Source organism: Coffea eugenioides, chromosome 8, assembly GCF_003713205.1.
Source record: "Coffea eugenioides isolate CCC68of chromosome 8, Ceug_1.0, whole genome shotgun sequence".
NCBI lineage: Eukaryota > Viridiplantae > Streptophyta > Magnoliopsida > Gentianales > Rubiaceae > Coffea > Coffea eugenioides.
Genome location: NC_040042.1, coordinates 33556193 through 33567190, shown reverse-complemented (window position 1 = coordinate 33567190; position 10998 = coordinate 33556193).

The following is a 10998-nucleotide window of genomic DNA, read 5'->3' as shown; positions in this document are numbered from 1 at the left end:
GACGTTTCGTTCAATAAGAACCAAGACATGGAAATTCACTTGGAGAATATTCGTGAAATACTAGCTCGCTTTTCAAACTATATAACTTTATAACATTTATACTTGAAAATGCCATTTGAGTCGAAAGTACAAGGAAAACGTATTTCTAGTAGTCATGGTTGTATTTCTCAAGGGTACAAGTTCGGCCAATTCCTTACTTATATACCTCAGAAAAAGAAGACGCAAATATCCTAGATAGTTCAAGTGGTAATCACTCTTAACCCTTACTCAAGTTGCAAGTATATTTCTTTAGTTCTCGAGCGTAAATTTGGGCAGCATGCCCTTTGTATTTGCCTAATTTTTCAGTCATTTTTGGCTTCATTATTTTCCTTATTCAAACCCAAAGTCATAAACAATATAAATTCATCACACTAGCCATTCAATAAGCTCAAGACAATACAAGGACAAAAATTTAAGCTAACAACAAGTGCGGAAATGAGCTTTAGTAAAAGACAGATTTGATAGGGTTTTGCGTAACGGACACAACTGAAGCTACGCTTATCGGATTGGGTTGCAACTTATACCGTTTCGAAGCTAAGACGAAGGTCTACAACTTTCATGAAGATCACTTAGTCAAATTTACAGTGTAACCCAGTCAAATTCCCAATTCACAGAACCAACTTAAAACTAACCGGCTAGTTAACCGTACTACATTTAAATGGTCATATCTCAGGCTACCAAAGTCCGTTTAAGGCATTCTTAGAGGCATTGAAAAGCTAAGACAGAGTACTAAAACTTTTATGTTTTGGCAAATGGCTAAATCAGCGCGGATCATAGTGAATAGACATGGTCAACTGGATGAACTGTCTAAAATGGATCACTGGATACATCCTAGGGCAGTGAGGGTATTTTGGTCTTTTCACAGGCTACGTTGCTCCGATTGAGCTTAAAGTTTGTGGAAAACTACAAAACATCATTCTCTACAACTTTCATGTTTTATGATAAGCCTAATTTGGCCTCTAACATCGTAAACAGGAACCGGACAGAACTGAAGTCAAATTTTCCAGAAATCTGAAATTTTGCGGTTTCAAAGGAAACTTTCTTCATTTCTTGCTTCAATCACTACCACAATCACTTATATAAACTTAGATATAACATATACATCCATACAACAAGTATAGGCAGCAAATCCTTCAAACCCTAACTCATGTAACTCAAGAAAACATACACTATATCCACCCAAATCATTACAATAGCTATCTTCCACCACAATTTTAAGGTGCTTTGCTAATTTAAGCAAGATTAAGAGTAAGAAATGGGGAAATCAGCATTATTACCTTGCTAAAGTGACTACCAAGAGCACCCTAGCTTTTCCTTCCAGAATTTCACCAACACACCACTAGCTAAACACTCAAGGAAGGTTTTAATCGGTTTAGTTTCTTGTTTCCTCACTTAATACACTCAAACTCAAGATGAAATGGTGCAGCTCTCCCTTGGTTTTTGTCTCCCTCTCTCTCGGCCAAAGCAGCAGAAAAATGAAGAAGAAAGGCAGCTCCAAGGTGATAAGAAAGCAAGACAATTGGTCTTGGTCAAGGCCCTTAGTTGGCCAACAAGTGTCCTCACCAATTCCACTCATTTTTTTGTTCTTTTCCTTGCAATTTTTGGTCAACATTTTTGGCCAAAGCAGCTGAGATTAAGGGGATATTTTGCTCAAATAATAATGAGCTTGTATGGTAAAAAAGTGGTGATCAAGTGGTGGGTTCAATCGGTAGTACACGGTACACGTCGGTTCGCACCGTTTTTCCTTAAATCACACGTACTAGGGTTTTTACTTCCTATTCACTAACTTTTTAACATTGCTCCTAATAACATATTATTTCTCACCCAAAAGTCACTCTTAAGCACCAAATTTGATCCTCGCTCCGTACCGGATAATTACACTACGGATACACGTGAAAACCCTAACTTGCTCCAACTTGAAAACGAAAAGTGAAAACCTTTACTTTCATGTTCATTTGCACTTATTGTGGGATGATTGGGTAGTAGGGCTATTATAAAATCATAATTTCCAATTAAAAGGGTATTTTTAAGAAAACGTGAGTGATTTTACAATTCCATAAATTGAATTTAGGGTTTCGGTTGAAATATGAGAAATTTGAGAAAACGGTCAGTCACAAATGAAACTAGGGTTTTGATTTGACTTTATTTCTAGATTTTAGGGTTTCTAGTCTGTAAAACAAAATAATAAAATAAAGAAACCGTAATATTCTCTTTGAGACTAAACAACAATAATATCCTAAAAGTTGGGGTGTCACAATCTCCCCTCCTTAAAAGAATTTTATTCTCGAAATTCATCCATCCACTCCTAAATAGCGTAGGGTATTTTCTTGTATATCCATTTCTAACTCTCAGGTCTCACTGTAGTCAAAATTTAGCTTAACAATAGAAATCATTAATCGTACCTTCTACTATCTCCGATGGTTCAGGTAATGCCTGTTGGTCCCGGGTGTACACTCTAGCTGGCACTCTTGGTTTAGTCCCTCCTACATTTGCATGTTCAGGGTTTAGGTGTGACCAACGGGGACAAGTTGCAAGCTAGTGCTCGACACTACCACACCATAAACATTTTCCTGCCTTTCGCCAATAATCATTCTCCGTATGATTGGCCTTCCCACAGTACCCACAAGATACTCGTGTTTGACCTCTTTGTGAGGCACCTCTTGCTTGCTCCCTGCCATGCGAGGGTCCTCTTGGAGTAATTTCCTTAGATGTTCCTGAAATTTTCTCGCCACCATCTCCTCGGCCCATCTTAAAGGGTGGCATATCTAAATCACCTTGTCCTTGCCCTTGACTTCCACCAGGTGCACCTCTCCTTTTTGCATGAAAAGCTCTCACTTGTGCCCTAGCAGTTTCTATTCATTGGACCTTCTCCAAAACCTCCGTAAACGTATTAATTTGGGCCGCCGCCAAGGCCTCTTGTATTTCTACATTGAGCCCTTGCACAAACCTCCTTATCCTTCTTTGTTCCGTAGCTATCAATTCAGGAGCAAATTTAGACAATTTCGTAAATTGGGTTTCATACTCAGCTATACTCAAAGTTCCCTGCCGAAACTTAATAAAATTATCTTCTCTTTTCTCCTGGACAATAGGTGGGAGGTATTTTTCGTTAAACTCCCGCAAGAAATTCACCCATGTCCATGCGGTCCCCTCTCTCTCCTACTTAGCCCTCACTACATTCCACCAAGTCCTGGCCGGTCCCTCAAACTGAAAAACCGTAAATTGTACTTGTCTATCCTCTGTATAGTCTAAAGCGGCAAAGATATTGATCATGGTCTCTAACCATCTCTCAGCTCCCTCAGGGTCCGGTCCTCCCAGGAACTTAGGAGGAGAGAAGCTTTAGAATCGCTCTAGGGCCCTATCTTGCCCCATATCATCCCTAGGTTGATTCACAGGGACTTGACCCTGTTGCTCCACCAAGCGAGCGAGGATATTGGTCATTTGTAGGATCGCAGTTGCCACTTGATCTCCCCCTACAGCCTAGGGTCCAGGTTGTGGCTCAACCGTTGCCTCTTCCTCTTTTCTCGATTCTCGCACCGATTCCTGTGCTTGTCTACCCCCACGACCACGACTAGGACCGCGTCCTCGGTTAGTTCCCCTGACTTGATTTCTTCTACCCTCCATGTTTTGGGTTTAAGCAACTATAGACATGTAAACAAGGTAAGGTATGGCTCATGTAGCACGTTTCAAAAGGATAAATAGAGGCAATAAAACGCATAATAAACAGGTTCTTTATATACATAGCAAACAAGTCACATAACCTATAGGACATTTACCCTAAGTATTGCTCAGGCATTACACTTAATCAAAAATCGAAACACGTGAATAATAAGGATCCCAAAACCCACGAATATCTTCAATATATTTCAAATCCAGACTATTCGCATTCCCGTGCCTTTGCTTTCGCCATCAAAACTTATCCTAATATTACGCGAGTTCTCAACTTATCGTAAAGGTATCACTCTTTGGTACTCGGGGACAAGAATCCGAAAATATGATAATTCACCACTCAAGCTGGCCAAGCTCAAGAGCAAATCACCCGTATTAGAGATTCCTCCCCAACATACATATCTATGGTCCCCAACAATAGACAATTGTTCCATACTTAACAAGTCAATCCCCACAGTCCGAGAACCCTCTCCCGGCACGAGCTCAATAGGAGTTCTGATACCATCTGTGACGACCCCACCTCCTCCTAAGGCGTACCAAAGGGTTCGGCGGACCGCCTGCCCAACTCTCGTCAGGACTCACTCACTCGTATCATGTGCATACATCCATAGATAATAAATAGCGACACAATTCAAACTTATAATTTACATCGATGCACAATCAATATACAAAACCTCTATATACCCAAACAGGTTCAAAGTGTATACAATCCAGGTACAATCATCCTAATCGAGTGATAGCGCGAGTACAAGTCAAAAGTCAAAACAACTAGGCTATGCTAGTCTTTACATATCTCACGCCTCGCTCGTACCCATGTAAGGAAAACAAATGGAGTGGAATGAGCTAAAAGCCTAGTGAGGTTTCAAATAGTAAATTGTCCATTATTTATAAGTACAAGTTTTCGATATAGCAAAGTAACGAGCATGAAGAGTTCATAAAAGTGAGCAATAACACGTCAAGTAGCAATTTCAAAATGAGCGAGTATAAAAGTTTTCAGAAGAAACAATAATCTAATAAACAATAATCATTCCAAAGCATAAGGATACGGATGGCTCTCAGGAGCCAACTTCCCATTTCATCATCAGGAGTTTGATCATGTAATAGTTGACACTCCGTCAACTTTCAAGTAAAGGAACCAATCCAGTAGAGCACCACTTACACTACTCTCCGTCCACCATTCAAACCCTCTATTGGGCCCAAAATCCTCAACAAACACGGGTGGTAATACTCGAACATACCGATTAGTCGAAAAAATATCACTCCACTCGACAAACAAGAGACCCAGGGTTCGTTACCCAATCGACCAAACCCTTGCCGGCTCGACTCGAGTAACTTGCCGCAGGGTTTCTGAAATTCCAGTAAGTGCGCACATCATAAACAAGTATATCAAATCAATTTCAACAATAAACGAGTATTTATCAAATAAGGGCAAGTGCGATAAAGTACACTCTTGCCCGATCAAACCAATCATATATCATTTCATCATATTGATCAAGTATTGGAAACAAGTGTCCAGTTCAATCAGGTATTTGGAAGCACTCACCAAAATGTAGTGCCCCTAGTAATCACGTCTGGGTTATACTCCGGGTTTGGAGTCCAAATCTGCGATAAAACTTTGTTTCAAAACTTTAAAAATCGACTAAGGTTCGAAACTTAGACGTTTCGTTCAATAAGAACCAAGACATGGAAATTCACTTGGAGAATATTCGTGAAATACTAGCTCGCTTTTCAAACTATATAACTTTATAACATTTATACTTGAAAATGCCATTTGAGTCGAAAGTACAAGGAAAACGTATTTCTAGTAGTCATGGTTGTATTTCTCAAGGGTACAAGTTCGGCCAATTCCTTACTTATATACCTCAGAAAAAGAAGACGCAAATATCCTAGATAGTTCAAGTGGTAATCACTCTTAACCCTTACTCAAGTTGCAAGTATATTTCTTTAGTTCTCGAGCGTAAATTTGGGCAGCATGCCCTTTGTATTTGCCTAATTTTTCAGTCATTTTTGGCTTCATTATTTTCCTTATTCAAACCCAAAGTCATAAACAATATAAATTCATCACACTAGCCATTCAATAAGCTCAAGACAATACAAGGACAAAAATTTAAGCTAACAACAAGTGCGGAAATGAGCTTTAGTAAAAGACAGATTTGATAGGGTTTTGCGTAACGGACACAACTGAAGCTACGCTTATCGGATTGGGTTGCAACTTATACCGTTTCGAAGCTAAGACGAAGGTCTACAACTTTCATGAAGATCACTTAGTCAAATTTACAGTGTAACCCAGTCAAATTCCCAATTCACAGAACCAACTTAAAACTAACCGGCTAGTTAACCGTACTACATTTAAATGGTCATATCTCAGGCTACCAAAGTCCGTTTAAGGCATTCTTAGAGGCATTGAAAAGCTAAGACAGAGTACTAAAACTTTTATGTTTTGGCAAATGGCTAAATCAGCGCGGATCATAGTGAATAGACATGGTCAACTGGATGAACTGTCTAAAATGGATCACTGGATACATCCTAGGGCAGTGAGGGTATTTTGGTCTTTTCACAGGCTACGTTGCTCCGATTGAGCTTAAAGTTTGTGGAAAACTACAAAACATCATTCTCTACAACTTTCATGTTTTATGATAAGCCTAATTTGGCCTCTAACATCGTAAACAGGAACCGGACAGAACTGAAGTCAAATTTTCCAGAAATCTGAAATTTTGCGGTTTCAAAGGAAACTTTCTTCATTTCTTGCTTCAATCACTACCACAATCACTTATATAAACTTAGATATAACATATACATCCATACAACAAGTATAGGCAGCAAATCCTTCAAACCCTAACTCATGTAACTCAAGAAAACATACACTATATCCACCCAAATCATTACAATAGCTATCTTCCACCACAATTTTAAGGTGCTTTGCTAAGTTAAGCAAGATTAAGAGTAAGAAATGGGGAAATCAGCATTATTACCTTGCTAAAGTGACTACCAAGAGCAACCCTAGCTTTTCCTTCCAGAATTTCACCAACACACCACTAGCTAAACACTCAAGGAAGGTTTTAATCGGTTTAGTTTCTTGTTTCCTCACTTAATACACTCAAACTCAAGATGAAATGGTGCAGCTCTCCCTTGGTTTTTGTCTCCCTCTCTCTCGGCCAAAGCAGCAGAAAAATGAAGAAGAAAGGCAGCTCCAAGGTGATAAGAAAGCAAGACAATTGGTCTTGGTCAAGGCCCTTAGTTGGCCAACAAGTGTCCTCACCAATTCCACTCATTTTTTTGTTCTTTTCCTTGCAATTTTTGGTCAACATTTTTGGCCAAAGCAGCTGAGATTAAGGGGATATTTTGCTCAAATAATAATGAGCTTGTATGGTAAAAAAGTGGTGATCAAGTGGTGGGTTCAATCGGTAGTACACGGTACACGTCGGTTCGCACCGTTTTTCCTTAAATCACACGTACTAGGGTTTTTACTTCCTATTCACTAACTTTTTAACATTGCTCCTAATAACATATTATTTCTCACCCAAAAGTCACTCTTAAGCACCAAATTTGATCCTCGCTCCGTACCGGATAATTACACTACGGATACACGTGAAAACCCTAACTTGCTCCAACTTGAAAACGAAAAGTGAAAACCTTTACTTTCATGTTCATTTGCACTTATTGTGGGATGATTGGGTAGTAGGGCTATTATAAAATCATAATTTCCAATTAAAAGGGTATTTTTAAGAAAACGTGAGTGATTTTACAATTCCATAAATTGAATTTAGGGTTTCGGTTGAAATATGAGAAATTTGAGAAAACGGTCAGTCACAAATGAAACTAGGGTTTTGATTTGACTTTATTTCTAGATTTTAGGGTTTCTAGTCTGTAAAACAAAATAATAAAATAAAGAAACCGTAATATTCTCTTTGAGACTAAACAACAATAATATCCTAAAAGTTGGGGTGTCACAATCTCCCCTCCTTAAAAGAATTTTATTCTCGAAATTCATCCATCCACTCCTAAATAGCGTAGGGTATTTTCTTGTATATCCATTTCTAACTCTCAGGTCTCACTGTAGTCAAAATTTAGCTTAACAATAGAAATCATTAATCGTACCTTCTACTATCTCCGATGGTTCAGGTAATGCCTGTTGGTCCAGGGTGTACACTCTAGCTGGCACTCTTGGTTTAGTCCCTCCTACATTTGCATGTTCAGGGTTTAGGTGTGACCAACGGGGACAAGTTGCAAGCTAGTGCTCGACACTACCACACCATAAACATTTTCCTGCCTTTCGCCAATAATCATTCTCCGTATGATTGGCCTTCCCACAGTACCCACAAGATACTCGTGTTTGACCTCTTTGTGAGGCACCTCTTGCTTGCTCCCTGCCATGCGAGGGTCCTCTTGGAGTAATTTCCTTAGATGTTCCTGAAATTTTCTCGCCACCATCTCCTCGGCCCATCTTAAAGGGTGGCATATCTAAATCACCTTGTCCTTGCCCTTGACTTCCACCAGGTGCACCTCTCCTTTTTGCATGAAAAGCTCTCACTTGTGCCCTAGCAGTTTCTATTCATTGGACCTTCTCCAAAACCTCCGTAAACGTATTAATTTGGGCCGCCGCCAAGGCCTCTTGTATTTCTACATTGAGCCCTTGCACAAACCTCCTTATCCTTCTTTGTTCCGTAGCTATCAATTCAGGAGCAAATTTAGACAATTTCGTAAATTGGGTTTCATACTCAGCTATACTCAAAGTTCCCTGCCGAAACTTAATAAAATTATCTTCTCTTTTCTCCTGGACAATAGGTGGGAGGTATTTTTCGTTAAACTCCCGCAAGAAATTCACCCATGTCCATGCGGTCCCCTCTCTCTCCTACTTAGCCCTCACTACATTCCACCAAGTCCTGGCCGGTCCCTCAAACTGAAAAACCGTAAATTGTACTTGTCTATCCTCTGTATAGTCTAAAGCGGCAAAGATATTGATCATGGTCTCTAACCATCTCTCAGCTCCCTCAGGGTCCGGTCCTCCCAGGAACTTAGGAGGAGAGAAGCTTTAGAATCGCTCTAGGGCCCTATCTTGCCCCATATCATCCCTAGGTTGATTCACAGGGACTTGACCCTGTTGCTCCACCAAGCGAGCGAGGATATTGGTCATTTGTAGGATCGCAGTTGCCACTTGATCTCCCCCTACAGCCTAGGGTCCAGGTTGTGGCTCAACCGTTGCCTCTTCCTCTTTTCTCGATTCTCGCACCGATTCCTGTGCTTGTCTACCCCCACGACCACGACTAGGACCGCGTCCTCGGTTAGTTCCCCTGACTTGATTTCTTCTACCCTCCATGTTTTGGGTTTAAGCAACTATAGACATGTAAACAAGGTAAGGTATGGCTCATGTAGCACGTTTCAAAAGGATAAATAGAGGCAATAAAACGCATAATAAACAGGTTCTTTATATACATAGCAAACAAGTCACATAACCTATAGGACATTTACCCTAAGTATTGCTCAGGCATTACACTTAATCAAAAATCGAAACACGTGAATAATAAGGATCCCAAAACCCACGAATATCTTCAATATATTTCAAATCCAGACTATTCGCATTCCCGTGCCTTTGCTTTCGCCATCCAAACTTATCCTAATATTACGCGAGTTCTCAACTTATCGTAAAGGTATCACTCTTTGGTACTCGGGGACAAGAATCCGAAAATATGATAATTCACCACTCAAGCTGGCCAAGCTCAAGAGCAAATCACCCGTATTAGAGATTCCTCCCCAACATACATATCTATGGTCCCCAACAATAGACAATTGTTCCATACTTAACAAGTCAATCCCCACAGTCCGAGAACCCTCTCCCGGCACGAGCTCAATAGGAGTTCTGATACCATCTGTGACGACCCCACCTCCTCCTAAGGCGTACCAAAGGGTTCGGCGGACCGCCTGCCCAACTCTCGTCAGGACTCACTCACTCGTATCATGTGCATACATCCATAGATAATAAATAGCGACACAATTCAAACTTATAATTTACATCGATGCACAATCAATATACAAAACCTCTATATACCCAAACAGGTTCAAAGTGTATACAATCCAGGTACAATCATCCTAATCGAGTGATAGCGCGAGTACAAGTCAAAAGTCAAAACAACTAGGCTATGCTAGTCTTTACATATCTCACGCCTCGCTCGTACCCATGTAAGGAAAACAAATGGAGTGGAATGAGCTAAAAGCCTAGTGAGGTTTCAAATAGTAAATTGTCCATTATTTATAAGTACAAGTTTTCGATATAGCAAAGTAACGAGCATGAAGAGTTCATAAAAGTGAGCAATAACACGTCAAGTAGCAATTTCAAAATGAGCGAGTATAAAAGTTTTCAGAAGAAACAATAATCTAATAAACAATAATCATTCCAAAGCATAAGGATACGGATGGCTCTCAGGAGCCAACTTCCCATTTCATCATCAGGAGTTTGATCATGTAATAGTTGACACTCCGTCAACTTTCAAGTAAAGGAACCAATCCAGTAGAGCACCACTTACACTACTCTCCGTCCACCATTCAAACCCTCTATTGGGCCCAAAATCCTCAACAAACACGGGTGGTAATACTCGAACATACCGATTAGTCGAAAAAATATCACTCCACTCGACAAACAAGAGACCCAGGGTTCGTTACCCAATCGACCAAACCCTTGCCGGCTCGACTCGAGTAACTTGCCGCAGGGTTTCTGAAATTCCAGTAAGTGCGCACATCATAAACAAGTATATCAAATCAATTTCAACAATAAACGAGTATTTATCAAATAAGGGCAAGTGCGATAAAGTACACTCTTGCCCGATCAAACCAATCATATATCATTTCATCATATTGATCAAGTATTGGAAACAAGTGTCCAGTTCAATCAGGTATTTGGAAGCACTCACCAAAATGTAGTGCCCCTAGTAATCACGTCTGGGTTATACTCCGGGTTTGGAGTCCAAATCTGCGATAAAACTTTGTTTCAAAACTTTAAAAATCGACTAAGGTTCGAAACTTAGACGTTTCGTTCAATAAGAACCAAGACATGGAAATTCACTTGGAGAATATTCGTGAAATACTAGCTCGCTTTTCAAACTATATAACTTTATAACATTTATACTTGAAAATGCCATTTGAGTCGAAAGTACAAGGAAAACGTATTTTTAGTAGTCATGGTTGTATTTCTCAAGGGTACAAGTTCGGCCAATTCCTTACTTATATACCTCAGAAAAAGAAGACGCAAATATCCTAGATAGTTCAAGTGGTAATCACTCTTAACCCTTACTCAAGTTG